The sequence below is a fragment of the Oxyura jamaicensis genome, chromosome 6 (genome assembly GCF_011077185.1).
Source record: "Oxyura jamaicensis isolate SHBP4307 breed ruddy duck chromosome 6, BPBGC_Ojam_1.0, whole genome shotgun sequence".
NCBI lineage: Eukaryota > Metazoa > Chordata > Aves > Anseriformes > Anatidae > Oxyura > Oxyura jamaicensis.
Genome location: NC_048898.1, coordinates 21,058,663 through 21,078,741, shown reverse-complemented (window position 1 = coordinate 21,078,741; position 20,079 = coordinate 21,058,663). Strand labels below are relative to the sequence as shown.

Below are 20,079 nucleotides of genomic sequence, written 5' to 3'. Positions count from 1 at the left end.
TAAAAAAAAAAAAAAAAAAAAAAAAAAAAAAAAAAAGTAATCTAAATACTGGAGTACATATTATGAGTGCAGTGCAGTAATAGCAGATAAACTTGCCAGTCTAACTACTACAGTCTTAAATATTCTTCTGGAGCTTTTGATGGATGCTTTAATGAACAAAAACATGATTATGCGCAATTTCATTATTTCTTTTTATGACAGAAATAAAATCTCCAAATATTTTACATATCTTCTTTTTAAAAATGTAACAGTGCCTTTTGCTGTTGTTTTTTTGGCTAGTTGGTTGTTTTTGTTGGATTTTGTTTGTTTCATTTTTTTGAGAACAGTTTAGTATTAATATGACTAAAACTTGTTTATTACATTTACTAAGGATTTCCGAATTAAATCTATACGCACAGAGTTTAACTGTAAATATTCATAAGGAAAAATCATATCATAACCTCTTGCTTTCCTTCATTTAAAGCATTCAGCTTGCCTTTCATCCAGTTACCAAACACGTTGTGCATAAATCATATTAAGATGCAGCTATCATTGGAAAACAGGCAAAATCAAGCTATCTGGAAAGTTTCCCTTTAGAATCATAAAATGTTTGAGAAAGCCTGAAAATTTGTTCTGGAGTGCAATTCACCTGAGTACTGCAGAATTAATACAAGGCATATTATTCATATATCAATTAATACATCTTGATCTAACTTTTGTGTCAGGGACTGCATACACATCTATTTATTGGCTTTAATCAGGCCAGCCTGAGGAAAAAGGGGAGCTATTTATGCAGAGGAGATACTTCTGCAACTAGGTGCAGTATATAAAAGGTGGAGTAATCACCCAGAATCTGAAGCAGTGGCACCTGAGTGTAGCATAGCATATTTCCAAAATCTTCTCCATTAAAGGGAAAGTTTGCTGTTGCAGGTGGTCACAAGGGTATGCAATGTTATAGTTCAGGTGTGTTTCAGTTCAATGCTATGTCCAGTATTCAGAGAATTTACAAGAGTAGTGAAAACTGGAACTAAAACAAAATATTTGTGTTTTATTATTATTATTATTATTATTATTATTAAATGAAATTGTACTTTCTCTTAAAATAATGCATAAAACTGAATCTGATTTGTTAGACTTGGAAGTTTGTAGGAATAGAACTCATTGGCAAACATCTACTACCATTTGTGTAACAGGAAATCAGCTGGATGGACAGTAGAACTGCATTAGCAGCAAGATATAAGGAAATGAAAACCTAGGTTTTACATTTGACAAGCCGTCTAACTTACTATAATGCAACTATTGTGCCATGTCTGCAGCAAAGTCAAAATTGCTTAAACAGGTGGAAATGATTTCAAAGACATTTCAAACAAAGCATCAGTCTAGGCTTAGAATCTGAAAAGCAATTCAAATTCAAGAAGTTAGTATTTCATGTAAGACTTTTTTTTTTTTTTTTGGAGGATGACATTCATTATCTCATAAATTACCATAATAATTTGAAGTTCTTACATAGCAGTTTTTACTTACATGTTTCAAAATGTTTTTTTTTTCAAAGGAAAGGAATTTGCTATTCCTATCTTGGAGATGCAGAAAGTGGCATAAGAAAACTTGCCTAAAATTATTAAAATGAAAATAATCAAAAGAACTTAGAAGCTGATAGAATCAGGAGCTGATTCCCACTTTTTCCTCTGGTACTCAACACATACTCAATATATGCATATTTTACGTTAACCTAAAACAACCTCCTGCCTCAAGCTAGCCATAAATCCTCAAAAAATCTAAAGTGTTTCACTGGCCCTCTATTTCCCAAGACAAAGAGCATTTATTGAAATACTTCTGTCTGAAGTGATAGTGTTTAGAACTGACATAACAGCACACAATATAAAATCATTGTTATAATTGTTAAACTCATTGTTATATAAAATACATTTCAGATTCTCTTTGAACTAATTCTCATCGGGTTAATTTCTGACTGAAGTTGTCAGGCCATTACTGGAACGTTTAGTCATATTTACACTAGTGCCACTTGCCAAATAACTTTTTTCATTCTAGATAAATGTATTACCTTCCTTAAAATATAAAAACAATCTATTAAATTTAAAAGCTGTATTATTTATACTTCTCATGGTTTGTAAACCATGCAAAAAAATGCAGTAAATTGTATGTTGGTTCAGATTGTCATTCTGTTGAAGTTGAAAGGAACATGGTCATTGATTACAGCAGGGTAGGGATTTTCTTCACATAGATATATACATAATATATATGTTTATATATAATGTTTATAAATTTTTGTGTGTATGCATACAAGCATCCAACCATCAGTATTCATAAACTCATGTAAAGGTCATATGGGATCAAATAGTACCAAGATGCTCTGTCCCCATCTCAGGAAGTAAGATCAACAATTATCTCTATATACATACCAACAGTTTCTCTGAAGATGAAGCTAGCTATATAACTTGATGTGATTAAGTACCTGAGTACATACAAGTTAAACACCATGGTAACTGACATCTGATCCTCAAAACAGATTTGGAAACCCAGAATTCATCACTTGATTAAGTGCATAAGAGATGAAACCTCAATCTCTTGTTCATTCCAAAGCTCGAGAGGAATGCTGCAGGCTTCAGTCTTTTCTGAACCTCACCACATTCAGGAAAGTGGGTTCCTTCAACAGGCTTAGAGATTGGCTCCACTATGATCTAGACACTAAAGGGTGTTAACTAGGCATAATTTACTTCGAAATTAAAACAAACACCTTGTCTGAAAAATGAACTCCAAATTGCTGGGAGGGCCTGTCCTAGTTCATCTTAGCCCAGTGACTGGTACACTGATCACTCATCTTTTTATTGCCATATTTATCTCAGGAATACCGGCAATGTTCCTGCTTCAAAAGAGGCAGCTCCTCAGTCTTCTCTCCTGCCTCCCACAGTGGTACAGTTCCAGGACCAGAGTTCAGAATTAGCCCTTGAGTCCACACCAGTGTCCACAGGTCATTTACTTACCTGTTAGCTCCTGGATTAAAAGCACTCAACCAAGAAGAACACTCAGTCTGATGCTTTCACATCCAGGTTTTTTGTTTTCATTTTTTTTCCCTGTTAAACAAGAAATGCAGAGCCAGTGCTTGGTGCCCGGAGGAGAGTCCTGAGTTCTCCTCTCTAAATGGCTATCCTCATGAGTACAGTGTATGACATTATTTCTGGCTCTACAAGTCTATTTTATACTGCAAGATAACATAAATCCACACAGGATAGTGTGTTTAGTACACTAACAGATAGTCAGAGATGTAGGGATATGATTCTAGCATGCCACTGCCTCAGAATTCTAATTGAAAGGCTTTTATATAAAAGTTGAATACTATTTTAAAAATAAAACTAATCAGATCCCTTTACATCATCTTTTTCTTTCCTTTAAATCTAAACCTAAATCCTTTTTGGGCTGGGGCCATAAGAAAAACAGCACCTTGCAGACTGAGATTTCAGTTTAGCTTTTGTCCTAATAATCTATTCAAGCCTGAGGACTACAAAAGACAGAACACTGTTAATTAACTGTGTTCAATTCTTGGCTGACTAAACTTGTATAAAGCTGATAATTAATTTACTGTTAAGGAACTGGTTGTTGGAATTTTCTTTTTGCTATTATTGTTTTAATACAAAATCTAAATTCCGAGTCATTAAGTATTGTTACTAAACTTAAATAAATGGATCAAATGATAATATGGTAAAGGATAACCATATTGTCCTATTCTATAAAGGAAATTTATGGAAGAGTAGATATTGTTGAGTATTATGTATGCAGAGTATTTTGAAGCCTCAGGATGTTCTACAGCAGCTAAGCAATATCAGTGGCAACTCTCATTAAATTATTTTAGTAGAGAAAAGATGTACTGATATTTCTCTACCACTCACAAAGCTTCACTAATGGTGGAATTAAACCACCTTTTTGCAGTAGTGAGTTACGTGTCAAAGCCCTGAAAACCATTTAGCAAGCTTTGTGCTTATACAGAGTTCAAGTGGATACAGCAGAAAATGCTGTATTTCCATGTATGTGCTTGCATTAGACATCACTGCAAGTCTTTCTTAACCTTGTAAGTCCTTGAAGTAGGTGAAATACAAAATGATCAACAACAGCCTATGTTTATAAGAGTAAGTGTATTTAATGCTTAGCATTTTCTAGAAAATATAAGCAACAAAGTAGCTCACAGGCAGCACAATGCCTTTGGATGGACCTTTCATAACACTGATACATATTACCTTTACTATTTGCACTGTGTGGTTCATAGAAATATTACTTCTCAGTGTTGCCACAATATGTTGGGCTTTGTCTGCAAACTAAGTAAAGGAATTTCTTCTTTGAAATGCTGCTAAGTCCTAGACTTGTTCATCAGCATATTCTCTATCAGCTCCCTTCAGCTGTGAAGACATTCTCCAAGAGCAGTGCATTACTACAGTCAGATGATATCAATATCTGCTCTGTGGATGTCATCACTCACAGTACATACAAACAAACCTGTATTTCCAGCTAAGCTTTCTATACTATAGTTGTTCTTCAATGGCTTACTCTATCCCTGATTTTCTGTCAGGTCTTCATCATTTTGTTCCACAGTATGATTTCTCTCTCTCTCTCTCTTTTTTTTTTTTTTTTCCCCCATGCTACAGATCAAGTTTTTAAAATATTTTATGCTCTGCTACTGTGATGTTCTCACTCTTGTCTGTTTGTTTGGCATTCAGAGACTATGGGAATGCTAAGGAGGAATACTCAAATCTAGATATTTTCTGTTACCTTGGAATTCTCTCCTAGCTTGATTTAGTCTCTGTGTTCTTGGATTTTTCCTCTTGGGTGCACCTCACTCATTATTTCTCCATGACGGCTCTTTAAAATGTACCTGTTTTCTATAAGTTCCAACAGCATATTCTGGTACATATAAAGTTTTCTCTCATTTGACAATCCAACAGTTACCCTGCTGTGGAATAAACCTGAATGAATGGATAAATCCTTGAATAAAATTATTCTGTGAAGTCCTTCAAAACTTTTAAGTGCTTAATTGAAGGGTCCTTACTTGCATGATCATAACAATTCTTACTGACTTTAAAACCTTAAACACTGTACTAAAATTGTCCATGGTTTATTTAAGTTATTTGTTAGTGGATACAGTCCTTTACTGACTGTATTTTTGTGTTTTCAGAGGTTTATGTTTCATTCAAATTGTATTATTATATTTCAAATCCTCCCTCTCCCCCCCCCCCCAAAGGACAACTGATTTTACTTGTATACGAAATCAATTCTCAGATGAAAGATTTACCTCAAATCTGTCCTTACTTGCTAAATAACAAAATATTTGTCTGATTTCTGATTAGAAGTATGGCTGCAAGTTTTTGACCAGGAATCCATTTTAGTATCAGACTTTCCACAGTAGTCTAAAATACACTTTTTTCTTACCTTTGACATATTCTTTAATTTAATCAAATCTTAAAATCATCTTAGAAAGAGGGCACTTGAAAATCCTTTTGGGGGGAAGAAGACACTTAAGATTCAGAAGACAAAAAAGGTTTTCAACATCTGCTCAGAAAAATCACCAGAGATGACTTTGGCACACTGGCTGGGCACTCTCTCAGAGCTTGGACTGGAGAAAAGCCGGCCAACTTGTATTTCTGTGCTAAATCCTTCAGTGTTTGCACGTAACACGCCACCACTGATATCAGAGGCAGTAACCACATGCATGAAGCCAAACATTTGTGTAAGAGCCTGGAGGACTGAAAACTAGCAGGTGCTCATTTTCAATATCTGATCAACTATATTAACTAAGGAAGAAATATAAATTGAAGTGGGTAGGATTCATGTAATTAATCAAATTAATTACATATATTTACATAACAAATTTTCAAATCATACACTCAAGTGACTACCACAAACTATAACAATGAAGTTGTTGTATTTGCAAATAATGGAGAACAGAAAGGGATTTGGAATAGACATTTCAGGTGTCCTATTTGACTAAAACTTTTATTCCTGCTAAAACTGTGGAAAAAAAATGGTTTGTGTAGAAAAATATAAAAATTCTTAAACATTTGAGTGTTTAAGGTTTTTTTGAGTAAACACTAATACTCTGTGTTAGTCTGTTTGATGAAACTGTATTGGGTTTACTAAGACAATACACTTAAAACAATATTAATATTCAGATTCAGCAGATTGAAGAGGTATTAAAAATGGATGTATTACCTGTATCAGTTGCAAACTTTACACTGAATTAGAAAAAAAAAAAAAGTTACAGCTATAATATAGCTGTCTGAGAATAATTGCTATCAGGAAATATAGGAAGGGAAAAAAAAAAAAAAAAAAAGAAAAAAAAGGCCATCAGGAATTTCTGTGCAACCAATATTCATAACAAACATGTTAAGATTTTTAAACACTTATTTCCCTGATGATTTTAGTGGTTAATCACATTTTGATATAGAAAGATAGGAAAATCTGTTAAGAAAACCTCAGACCAGAACTACACGGAGCAGATAGCATATGGAGAATGTGAACAAAATACCACAGAATATAAATCTCCCTTCCCTCCAAAGAGCTCAGATTAAAAGGAATGCAGCTGAAAGTCATCTGCAGAGCAAGCTAGACACTAGCTAAGATGCTGAAAGCCAATATGAAAAAATGACAAGTCCTTGTCATTTTCCTTTCCACCATTTGTGGAAAGAAATATGAGAACTCATTACATGTTAAATTAAGGGCCATCTTCTCTGCATTCTTCTTTTGGGAAATGCAGAGGACAACTCTAGACAGACATCCCCAAGTGATCTGAAAATATGTGAGGTCATTTGAATATTTCCTTGAATATAGATGAGCAACATGCAAAAATATCTAGGAAGATCAAATGTAATTGCTAAAGTGATGATTGTGTGGCAATGGAAAAGGGATTAAATGTTGCAGAACATTACCCATAGCTGAAGAAATGGACAAACTGCAATACAGCACAATGAACTTTTGTTTAGGCAGCAATGACAGAGCTTGGATAAGTAGTAGCACAATCACCGCTTTTAGATACAGCAAACAAATTGTTTATGTTCCTGAGGGAAAACTCTAGTAGCTTCAGCACACAGACATAGTCAAACATTACAATTACAGCTACATTCAAACATGCATACACATGTATACAGAGTTCAAAGATTTCTTTCTGACTATTCTGATATTGATATCATATTTTTACTCTAGGGGGGTATCCTCTGCTCTTGCTCTGCTACCCACTGTACTGGCAACATACAGCTATTGTTTGACATCACCCGAGTTCAACCAGATAGAAGTACCATAGTAATTCTGTCTCTAGTAACTGCAGTCCTGATTAAGGTACCTCTACTACTTGTCTTCCACCAGTATGTGCCTTCTCAGAAAAAGAGGGACAGAAATTTTTATTCCAAATCCCAGGTGCTTTGCACACATGGGTGTGCTTACTAAGCAGTCTTTGATGAGACCTTGAAGTAGAGATGCATGATTTCTAACAGCCAGATATGAAAATAATTCTGAGTTACTGTCACTCAAATGATGAAGACATTTGTTTAGTAAACCCTACTACGAAGAAAAAAATACATCTTTAAGCTGGAAGTACTGAAGTGTGACATTGCTACTGCTCTTACACTGAAAGTAAAATCTTGCACTGCTTAACATCCATAAGGGAAAAATTTCATTGATTACAAAGTAATCAGAGATGTCATTCATGGTTTCTTTTCAACTATAACACTACAGATTTTAAAGTCTTCTTGAATAACTATACTAAGGTTCCATATTCAGGTGAAAGTTACTAGCAGTTTAATAAAATACAAGGGCAAAGTAGACCAATAAGTAAAATTCTCAGAAGATTTTGCCTAAGTGGCTTTACTGACAGGTAAGAACAAGTCACTTTCTAAGGAAAGGAACAGAACCTGATCTGTAAAAGGGCTTCTGCAACAGTGATTTCATGATGAAGGATTCTGTTGAATGGAAGAAATTAGAATGTTTCTAAGCATTTGCAAAAGCAAGAACTAGGTAATAGCTAGGAAAAAAAAAAAAAAAAAAAAAAAAAAAAAGCTTAAAAAACATTGTTTGTGACAGAAATGTTCTTCCAAATTACAATAATATGCTGTGTAACATTTATTTGAGGTTGTTTCCTCAGACACTCTCTACTATGTATTTGATCAATACCACACAAAGTATTAACAGCCTGAGTAGTACCATAAATATCATACCAGCCCATAAATGACCAGCTAAACCCCATATACCACACACAAGCTGTTCTTCAAATCCTTGTCAGCTTAAGCTGAGCGGTTGTCCTTAATATTCAAGTCAGCTCCATGTTTTCAAAACAACATTTAGATTAAACACCGTCAATGTAATGTTGATTCACATACGTTTCGAATAGATATTGGGAAAATAAATGCTCACTGAAGTGCAAAAGCAGCTCAGCTGAAGTTAACAGCCCAAAAACACTGACACAGAGAAAACAGAGAGAGCAGAACACAGAGAGCAACTGTTCACAAGTCTGACTTGTGCCATGCTCTGATTACTTTGTCAGCAGAGGGAGAGTGGAAGGGGAACATTCAAACATTCAAACTAGGGGCACTGACCATGGAATACTCTACTACCAACTTCATTTGCTCTCTAGGTGCATGGACTTTATACTTCCAGCTTAAACATGACAGAGACGAAAGACCGATGAGGACAACAGTGGCAAGATTTCATTTTATAGTTCATCAAATTGGATAGTCAGGAGGCTCATCTGTACCATTTATCACAGTGGAGAGAAACTTACCAAAGACTGTAGTTGTACATATATTTTGTAGCTGGACTCTGATTTTAGTGCCTGGTGTTTCAGTCACCCTCCTGGACTTGATTTGCACAAGCATGGGACAGGTGATGAAAAATTGGAGTTTTTTTTTAGAATTTTTTTTTTTTTTTTTAGAAATCTAAACCCAAACTGATCTAAGTTGTGTGTTCCATATCAAAAGAAATTCTGAAATCCCTGTCCCCAGTGTAAAGCACAGGGCTCTTTGGGCTTCCCTGTCTGTAAAGCACAGGGCTCTCTGGGGCATAATTAATAGCTGTGAGATTAGCTGTGGTTTAATAGGATGCTGATTAATGGCTGAAATGGCAATAATAAAATCAAATTAACTGAAATAAATTCTGCTACCAGCAAAGACAATTAAATGTAAAATTGACTTCATGATACATCTAACTGAAAAGATAAAGTACAGTTATGAGATATACTTTGACTCCTTTTGAGGCATTTTGAGGGTAAAAAAGAGTGTTGTTGTAGCTTTATCTGCAAAAATACTTTTTGTATTGATATAAGAATAAAACAATTATAGATTAGAATGTCTCCAAAATAGTGAAAACTGAGCCAGTGTTCTCCTGGGCAGCTATAAATCAGGTTTCTGTTAAAAGGTTTAAATTGCCAAAGACAGCATTTAGCAGTTTCTTCACACAGCCAAGTTATCTGACATAAACTCAGCTGAGCTACATAAGTATTTGGCAAGGGTTCACAGGTGTCTTCTTAGGAGACATGCTTGAGGGTGGACACTTCATTAAAATGCTACTTTTCTAGCCCAGGGTAACACTAATTCTAATTCACCAGAAGCAAAATTCATTTTCCATAGCTGTGGAAGCCATTTATTTTATTTTTGAAGTTAATCCAGCTCTGCACTGAAGTAGCAATGGAAAAATCCCTTCCCCTTTAGGAGCAGAAAGTTTACTTCAAAACATAAGGGAATATAACTTTAATACTCCATGCACAAAACAAGCACTTCTGCTTTTATTTATTCAGCAGGATATCAACTATCAACACTGGAGCATGAGTAGTTGCTGTTCAAAGAGGAACTTCAGGAAAACACCTAACAATGCATTAATTAAGAGACTCTCTTGTATTAACTTGGGATAAAGAAGTGTCACCTGCTGTAGCAAAAGGAATCACATCTACAGATATTTCTGTGAATTGTGCTGTGTGGGTGAAAATCATTGAACTTAGGAGAACCAGTGTGAAATTTGTGGAATACCAGTTAAATCTTTCTTAAAAACTATTTTCACCCTCAGTGACTATATTGCCTCAAAGAGTGTAGCAATGAGTGCCATTGCCTTGGTTCTCATTAAATGCATTTTCGAAGACCAAGTGTATGCTATGCTTTACTGTGTTTTTCTTTTCTGATCCAAATGAAACCTAGACACTATTTCTCAGCATACATGACACCCGCCTACTTCTCTTCATGTCATGCTGATGTCTTTTTTCAAGCTTTGCTGTAGCAGATATTTGACATCACTTTCACACAGCAAGAAAAAAAAAAAAAAAAAAAAAAGATAAAACAGAATGATTATTCACTGAAGGACTTAAATGGCTAGCTGTATTGCTAAATTAAATTATCTGCTGATCTTGTACAACTTTATCTGCACTAAGAATTATTTAATGGGTTAAAAATATTATAATGCAAAAATTCTGAAAAGATTTATTTCTCTGTCTTGTGAAATGAATGACTGATGAATGGTGGGTTTCTGTATTGACCTCTGTAGACTCAGCCAAATGGTCGTTGGCCATTTGCCGAGGCGATCGGCTCCGGGGCAGACGCGTTCTGCAGCGGAGCGGGGGATCGGGCCAGGCAGGGCTGATTTTCCAGCATCGAGCCGACTTCAGGGAGCCGCCAGGACCCGGCAGCCCTCGTGAGGGAGGCTGACGAGGCGAAGGCGGAGCCAGCAGCGCCCCCTCCCCGGCCGTTCAAAAGCAGCCCCTAGGGAGCGCGGCGACCAGGACGGGCAAACAGGGCGTGGCGCGTCAGAGGGGAGTGGCGAGGCAGTTAGCGCGGCAGTTAGCGCGGCAGTTAGCGCGGCAGTTCGCGCAGGCAGGGCGAGCAGGCAGGGCGGAGAGCAATCGCCTGCCCACACGAACACCTCTTAACGACAGTCGTTAGCTAGGCAATAATGGTCTTCACCAGGCACGGTGGGCTCTCTAGGAGGTCGGTACACACCCAGACCGACTGCCCGTTAAAGAATGCAGCGGTTCAGGTCACCGGATGCAGGGAGTGTCAGAGCCTGCTGCTGCCATCGGCGGGAGGCAGAGACGCTGCGTGCGTGAGGTGCGAGCAGGTGGATGACCTGATCCGCATGGTGGCGGAGCTCAAGGAGGAGGTGGAGAGGTTGAGGGCCATCAGGGAGTGTGAGCGGGAGATAGACTTGTGGAGTAACTCCCTGCAGGGCCTCAAGGAGAGGTACCGGGCTGAGACACCCCAAATGGGGGTGGAGCCCCTGCCTTGTCGCCGTCGGGCAGAGGGAGGGGATCTGGGAGTTGAGGAGGAATGGACACAGGTCCCTGCTCGACATGGCAGGCGATGCCCTCCCCTTCCGGCCCCACCTTCCCAGGTGCCCTTACACAACAGGTTTGAGGCCCTGGAGACTGAGAGATCAACAGCAACTGAGGAAGAGGTAGAAAGTGTTCCCAGGAGGATGCCTAGGGCGAGGAGGTCGACTCCACGCCTTAGGACTGCCTCCATCAAGAAAGAAAGAAGGGTGATTGTTGTGGGAGACTCTATCCTTAGGGGAACAGAGGGCCCTATTTGTCGGCCTGACCCTACCCGTAGGGAAGTCTGCTGCCTCCCTGGGGCCAGGGTCAGGGACATTGCCAGGAAGCTTCCCAACCTGGTACGCCCCTCTGATTATTATCCTCTTCTGATAGTCCAGGCGGGCAGTGACGACATTGAAGACAGAAGCCTGAAGGCAATCAAAAGAGACTTTAGGGGGCTGGGACAGTTAGTGGACGGAGCGGGAGTGCAGGTAGTGTTTTCGTCCATCCCTACGGTGACAGGGAGGGGTATGGAGAGGACCTGGAAAGCCCACCTGTTAAACACGTGGCTCCGGGGCTGGTGCCAACGCAGAGATCTTGGGTTTTTCGACCATGGGGCAGTTTATTCAGTACCTGGTCTGATGGCCGTAGACGGGTCCCTATCCTTTAGGGGAAAAAGGATCCTTGGCCAGGAGCTGGCGGGGCTCATTGATAGGGCTTTAAACTAGGTAAGAAGGGGGATGGGGGTGAAGCAAGGATTGTTGGAGCTGTGCCAGGGGGAACGATAGCAAGGCTGGGGAATAAGGTAATGGCCCAGCTGAAGTGCATCTACACCAATGCACGCAGCATGGGTAACAAACAGGAGGAGCTGGAAGCCATCGTGCAGCGGGCAGGCTACGACTTGGTTGCCATCACGGAAACGTGGTGGGACCAGTCTCATGACTGGAGTGCTGCGATGCCTGGCTATAGGCTCTTCAGAAGGGACAGACAGCACAGAAGGGGTGGCGGTGTGGCTCTCTATATTAGAGAGTCTTTCGATGTTGTAGAACTCGAGGCTAGGAATGACAAGATCGAGTCCCTTTGGGTTAGGATCGGCAGGGACAACAAGGCTAGTGTCCTGGTCGGGGTCTGCTATAGACCGCCGAACCAGGACGAGGAGACGGATGAGGAGTTCTACAGGCAGCTGACAGAAGTTGCGAAATATTCAGCGCTTGTACTCGTGGGGGACTTCAACTTCCCTGACATATCCTGGAAGCACAACACAGCCCAGAGAAAGCAGTCTAGGAGGTTTCTGGAGAAAGTGGAAGATAGCTTCCTGACGCAGCTGGTTAGTGAGCCTACCAGGGGTGGTGCCCCGCTAGACCTTCTCTTCACAAACAGAGAAGGACTGGTGGAGGATGTGATTGTCGGGAGCTGTCTTGGGCAGAGTGACCACGAAATGGTGGAGTTCACTATTCTTGGCGAGGCCAGGAAGGGAACCAGTAAAACCACTGTACTGGACTTTCGGAGAGCTGACTTTGGGCTGCTCAGGACACTGGTTGGTAGAGTCCCTTGGGAGGCGGTTCTGAAGGGCAGAGGGGTCCAGGAAGGCTGGGCGCTCTTCAAGAGGCAAATCCTAATGGCGCAGGAGCGGTCTGTTCCCATGTGCCCAAAGATGAGCCAGCGGGGAAGAAGACCAGCCTGGCTGAACAGAGAACTGTGGCTTGAGCTTAGGAGAAAAAAGAGGGTTTATAATCTTTGGAAAAGTGGGCAGGCCACTAGGGAGGACTATAAGGATGTAGCGAGGCTGTGCAGGGACAAAATTAGGAAGGCCAAAGCTCATCTGGAGCTCAATCTGGCTACTGCCGTTAAAGATAACAAAAAACGCTTTTATAAATACATCAACACAAAAAAGAGGACAAAGGAGAATCTCCATCCTTTACTGGATGCAGGGGGAAACTTAGTTACAAGAGATGAGGAAAAGGCGGAGGTGCTCAATGCCTTCTTTGCCTCAGTCTTTAGCAGCAATACCGGTTGTTCTCTGGATTCCCAGTACCCTGAGCTGGTGGAAGGGGATGGGGAGCAGGATGTGGCCCTCACCATCCACAAAGAACTGGTTGGTGACCTGCTACGGCACTTGGATGTGCACAAGTCAATGGGGCCGGATGGGATCCACCCAAGGGTACTGAGAGAACTGGCAGAGGAGCTGGCCAAGCCACTATCCATCATTTATCAGCAGTCCTGGCTATCGGGGGAGGTCCCAGCTGACTGGCGGCTAGCGAATGTGACGCCCATCTACAAGAAGGGCCGGAGGGCTGACCCGGGGAACTACAGGCCTGTCAGTTTGACCTCAGTACCAGGGAAGCTGATGGAGCAGATCCTCTTGGGAGTCATCATGCGGCACTTGAAGGGCAAGCAGGCGATCAGGCCCAGTCAGCTTGGGTTTATGGAAGGCAGGTCCTGCTTGACGAACCTGATCTCCTTCTATGACAAAGTGTCGCGCTGGGTGGATGAGGGAAAGGCTGTGGATGTGGTCTACCTTGACTTCAGCAAGGCTTTTGACACCGTCTCCCACAGCATTCTCCTCAAGAAACTGGCTGCTCTTGGCTTGGACTGGCGCACGCTTCGTTGGGTTAGAAACTGGCTGGATAGCCGGGCCCAAAGAGTTGTGGTAAATGGAGTCAAGTCCAGTTGGAGGCCAGTCACTAGTGGCGTCCCCCAGGGCTCGGTGCTGGGGCCGGTCCTCTTTAACATCTTCATCAATGATCTGGATGAGGGCATTGAGTGCACCCTCAGTAAGTTTGCAGATGACACCAAGTTAGGTGCGTGTGTCGATCTGCTCGAGGGTAGGAAGGCTCTGCAGGAGGATCTGGATAGGCTGCACCGATGGGCTGGGGTCAACTGCATGAAGTTTAACAAGGCCAAGTGCCGGGTCCTGCACCTGGGGCGTAATAACCCCAAGCAGAGCTATAGGCTGGGAGATGAGTGGTTGGAGAGCTGCCAGGCAGAGAAGGACCTGGGAGTGATAGTGGACAGTCGGCTGAATATGAGCCAGCAGTGTGCTCAGGTGGCCAAGAAGGCCAACGGCATCCTGGCTTGTATCAGAAATAGTGTGACCAGCAGGGCTAGGGAGGTGATCGTCCCCCTGTACTCGGCTCTGGTGAGGCCGCACCTCGAGTACTGTGTTCAGTTTTGGGCCCCTCGCTACAAGAAGGACATCGAGGTGCTTGAGCGGGTCCAAAGAAGGGCGACGAAGCTGGTGAGGGGCCTGGAGAACAAGTCCTACGAGGAGCGGCTGAAGGAGCTGGGCTCCTGGAGAAGCCTGGAGAAGAGGAGGCTCAGGGGCGACCTTATCGCTCTCTACAGATACCTTAAAGGAGGCTGTAGAGAGGTGGGGGTTGGCCTGTTCTCCCACGTGCCTGGTGACAGGACGAGGGGGAATGGGCTAAAGTTGCGCCAGGGGAGTTTTAGGTTAGATGTTAGGAAGAGCTTCTTTACTGAAAGGGTTGTGAGGCATTGGAACAGGCTGCCCAGGGAGGTGGTGGAGTCACCATCCCTGAAAGTCTTCAAAAGACGTTTTGATGTAGAGCTTAGGGATATGGTTTAGTGGGGACTGTTAGTGTTAGGTTAGAGGTTGGACTCGATGATCTTGAGGTCTCTTCCAACCTAGAAATTCTGTGATTCTGTGACAGCATACTATGTTTAAATAAATCTGCTTTTCTCTTTTACACGGATGTCCGAGAAAAATATTGTCATGGTGCATCATGAAAAATATAATCGTAGTATAGTAGTCAAAATTTGAAGAAAAAAAAAAAAGACTAGAAAACATTCCACAAATAAAATCATTACATACAATCTAGTTGACCTATTTTTGTATGCATTACTCACACTATAAAATTAATTCCTTTCTAATTTAGCTCAACTTCAGAGCTGTTAGAAAACAGAAAATTAAATTGCATGAAAAATAGTCATCAAAAATAAATTTCAATTAATTCTATTACGTAATTTAAAAGGTGATTATAAAAACTTGTCCTCTACCAGACTACTTTCTACTGAGAGACTCAAAAATAGGTTAACGGCCATGTAAGAATTTAACCACTTACTTCTTAATTAGAAAATAGAGCTATCTCTAGATATTATAACAGTTGCACAGCCTAGATGGCATTGTCTTCCAGTTTTCAGCAAAACAACTGCTTGAATGTGGCTGTCATCAGTTACAATCTGATGATGCTTATTTATATCTGGCTTGTGCACAAGACTTTATCCTACTAACAGCTCTAGACTGCCTGAATTCTTTATCTGAATTAAATTCACTATTCCACCAACCAAAACAAAACTATGCTTAAGCTTTGAATCACCATGAGTGCTGTCTCAATTTCATGTAAATAATGCAACTGTACCTGGAATCTGTCCATATAATATCAAGCTTTTAAAGCTTATGAAATGTACCATACCAATCTGTCACAGTTTTATTTAAAGTCATAAAATACATTACTGAAGTTTTACTTCTGCTGTCTTGGCAAATCCTTTAAATTATACCCCATTCCAATCAAGCATTTCAAATGACATCATAGAAACTTCCTGCATACATAAATTTTGCTGAGTGCCAATCAATTCCAAAGCAAAGCCTCTTCAACACTGTTCAAAAAAAAAATATATATCCTCTCCAATGAGTTCTGATATGGATTTGGGATCTCATGTATTCTGCTGAAATGGAAGAGTATGCAGATGATAATTTAGTCCTAAATTGTCTATCCAGTTTTGCATGTGCAAACTCTATTGTCAGCATATTCTATGACAATATGCAGCAAAATCTCACTCTTAAGAAAAATTCTATGACACTGGTACAACATCTGCAGTTACCAAGAACTGTAAAATTTTAATTATTCTGAAATCTGCAGGGAGGGAAAAAAATAATAATAATAAAAAAATGAACACATTCCAATACATATTAAGTATTGAAGAATCAGGGTAGACAAGAAATAAGATACATTGTTATTTTTAAGAGACATCTCAGACTAGACTTAGATAACTTGAAATGCTTGAATGCTTGAAATAACTTGAATCTGGCTTGATTCAAAGGCTTAAAAACTTTTGAATTACGTAGACCAAGAACCAAGGAAATTCAACTACCTCTACTTATAAAGAATGAAACAAAGACATCAGTGTATTCAAAAATGCCAAATGTTTTGGGTACCTCTGAGATGATGAACTTATTTACATATATATATATGTATTATAAGATAAAGGAAATGGCCTCTCCCTCTCTCCAAGAAGAAATCAATCTGAAATAATTAAAGGAGAGGGCTAAGGATTTTAGGACTTCAGGATTTTAGGTAGCTAGTGTTGAGCACTACTCAACACACTCTGTTCTGCCACAGAATGAAATTTACCATTATGAGGTATTTAGATGTGGGTAATCAAGAGCTGGCTGTAAATACTACATGTACTCCAGCTCCCTAAAGGTACAACTAAACAGGTGACATTCTGGATTTGTAAATCATAGAAACAAAAAGAAAAAAGAGAAGGGGGGTGGGGGAGGGCTCTATCTCGACTGGTACATAATCTACTGAAGTGTCACATTTTAAACAGCATTAGCTGTAAACCCAAACCTCAGCTAAGCAAAATACATATTGCTAAAACAATAACCCAGTGATCTCTTCAGCATTATTAATAATGCAGCAGAGAAAACAAAAAGGTCAGCTGCATTCAAATTATTTACTGAAATAAGTAGACAACAGCCTGCATTATTAATTATGAAAGCTGCATATTTTTAAAAATGCTTTTACGAAGCTATTAGTTACACTTTTTTTTTAAAACTGGAAAAAATGATTTTGCAACTAAGGCAGTTTCCATTTACTAGTTTAGATTTTTGTCCTGAATATATATATTTTTTCAGAATTATATTTATATTCTACTTGCATTAATGAAATTATGAATAAGATAATATTTAAGATATATTTTATTTTGAAAGAAGTAAGAAGAAAAAATTAAACTGACACTGACACAAATCTCTTCATAGCAACAGTTTTTTCTGTTTTGAAGCTTTCTGGTGGTGGAGGTAAAATGTGCGTTCAATCCCAGCTCATTTTAATTCTCTCTAGCTAACTCCCTTGAGAATTTCAAATGGATTATTTTCCTTTGCCATATCCCTTTGTTTCAGAAACTTCCATCAAAACGTTCTTTTCCATGCGTGTCTACTTTGGCATTTCCAAAAATCAAAACATGCACTTTAAACGATTTAAAAAATATTAATGCTCACGCAAGGAAGCAAACGTGCATTTTCAGAATGCCTGAATGATATTAGATGCTCAGCCTGGGTTTCACTTGGCAGTGATGGGACAATCTGTAGAATCAACCTACCATAAAAAGAAAAGTTTCTACGTGCTCCCTGCTGAGCCGTACTGGTATTTATATAAACATGACAGATTTTCTATTAGAATTCCTTGAACTGAGAAATAGATTACTTGCATCCATCACGGGGAAGGGGAGGGGAGACAACACCTTCCCCCCATCCTCACTTTCCCCAACTTCTATCATAAAATAGAATTGAGACTTCTGTTTGAACTGGTGGTGTGATGTCTGAGGGGCACAAGGAGTTGTTTGTGTATGTGGGTCAGTCACGAAGGCATTAAAAAACTGATTTATATCAGTTATTATTTATTATTATTTTTTATTTATTTTATACTATTTTATACAGTTGAACTTTCTGGCATCTTGTGACAATATGTCTAACTCTAGTTGTGGTTATTTTAAGGTATTTTATTCATCTATTCTGTGTAATGGAATATAATATCTATTCATTTCAAATTTAAACAACTGTGTGGTTGCTAGCATACAGTCGCAGGCTAGTGATTCTGAGTCTAGGTTTTCTGTCTATCAAGAAACTAAAGGTTTGCTAAAGTACTTCTGAAAAAAATGTTATGCATAGGTTAAACTTGAAACATCTATACAATCCCTTACCTATATATACAATTCCATGACTCTACTCATATACCCCTATTGCAAGTAAGGTTGTTGGGAATTTTACGGAAGCCATAATCTGGAGAACATCAAATAGCTTTAGTTTGAGATGTATTTTGGACTGTATAATCTACTAATTTTGTCTTAGGGAAGAGGAGTTTAATCTTATGGGATATATTTAGAAAACTAAGCATTTATAGAGAAAGTAATATTTACTATTAAAGTGAACATATTTTACACCAGAATTATGGAATACAATTACACCCATTTTGCAATCAGTTTTCAAATTTAAATTGAAATTTAGAACTTGTCAAGTTGGTCAGCATCAGTGTTTTGCAAAGATAGCCATTCTGTGTGAAATCACACTATTAGCCAGCAGTTCCCTGGAGCAGAAACAGTTATACCTTTGGGGCCAATGTAGGTTATTCCATTTGAGAAAATCATTTAAAGTGTATTGGCAAACGAACACCGCATCTCCACAGAGAAACGCTACTAATGTACTCTACAAGTATAAGCATATCAGAAAAAAGTGTAAACAACCCTGTCATTAAATCCACCTTCTTCCTTAAGTTAAATCTCACCACAGTGAAATCGTGTTACCCTCTAAAAAATTCCCTTGCTTTGCTACAAGACATGATCCTCCTTTAATCTAAGGAGGTCATGAAGTTGCCTTAGATGATTTAATCTTAAATTGAAATTTTCTGTGATTATTTTTAGCCAACTTCTTTAATTCCTAAACCATGGCATGGAAATACTCTGTCTGAGAACAAAATTTTGAGTGTTCTCTCTGCGGCATTTTTCCTGATCCAGACATTATAGAGTTCTTCCCATGTACTTTTAAAGACACACTCAGTGAGTCAGTCATAATTCTCTAAACTCTTGATCTGACTTCTTCCTGAATATAATCTTAACTTTTTCAACCTGCCCTGGGTTGAAATATGCCCCCAAATAATAGGGCATCTTAAAGGTGTCTTCATACTCTCATTACTCATGGCTATCATAGCTGATAACTATAACTAAGTGCATCTTATCAGATCTGCTGTTCTCTATTTAATGCTGATTTTTCCATTCTTCAAAAAGATTGCCTGAAACATTTCCATCCAACTCTCCCACAGCATAGCAATGATCTATAATAGATTCCACCATCCTGCAATTAAAAGCAACAAAAAGGACTATTTCTGGCAACCTCTTATAGAAGGCCTACACACTTTATTTTTAACTATTTTAATTTTTCCTTGTTATTTGACATGTAGAAAATGTCCTTTCTGACTCACATCTTAATAATAAAAAAAAAAATTAGTCAGCAGTTACCTCCTCATTATCATGTCCATACACCACTAGAATGATCATGTCACAATTAAACTGTTATGGCTACTCTTGCTCACAGGGATCTGCAAAACATAACTTCTGCTTGCTTGAAGGGTAATACAAGGTCACTGGTACTTGCACCTTTCCTCATATTATCTGCCAGGAAAATGTTATTCTTTGTGCTGTCAACCACCTTTACAGGAGCTAACCAGCGTACAATAAACTTTGACTTCAGAGTAAATCAGCAGTGAGTAAGCTCTTCTACAAATATACTGCTTTCAAGATAGCTTTCTAGGAATAAAACCAATACATATGGTAATCAGAACTGTGTTTTAGTTTCTTTAAACAACAGGCATTTGATCCTGTGAACCCTGAATTGCCTGGTATCTGGGTCTGTCAAAAATAAAACAGTGAATCAGCATAGTATTTTTCAGCTTGGTAACTGCTCACTAACAGAGAGCAAAATATTCATAATAACTTCATCTCTGGTATAAATGCCCTGAAACATCAATAAGTAAAATGTACTTACAAAAAACAATTACCTTACTATAGGAATCATAAGA

At 39.2% G+C, this 20,079-nt stretch overlaps 1 protein-coding gene across 7 annotated transcripts in view; it reads right to left on the bottom strand.

The window, feature by feature from the left end:
• Window positions 1-20,079, bottom strand: part of DNTT (DNA nucleotidylexotransferase) — a 112,873-nt gene that overhangs the window by 49,696 nt on the left and 43,098 nt on the right. The gene's annotated exons all lie outside the window — the stretch shown is intronic.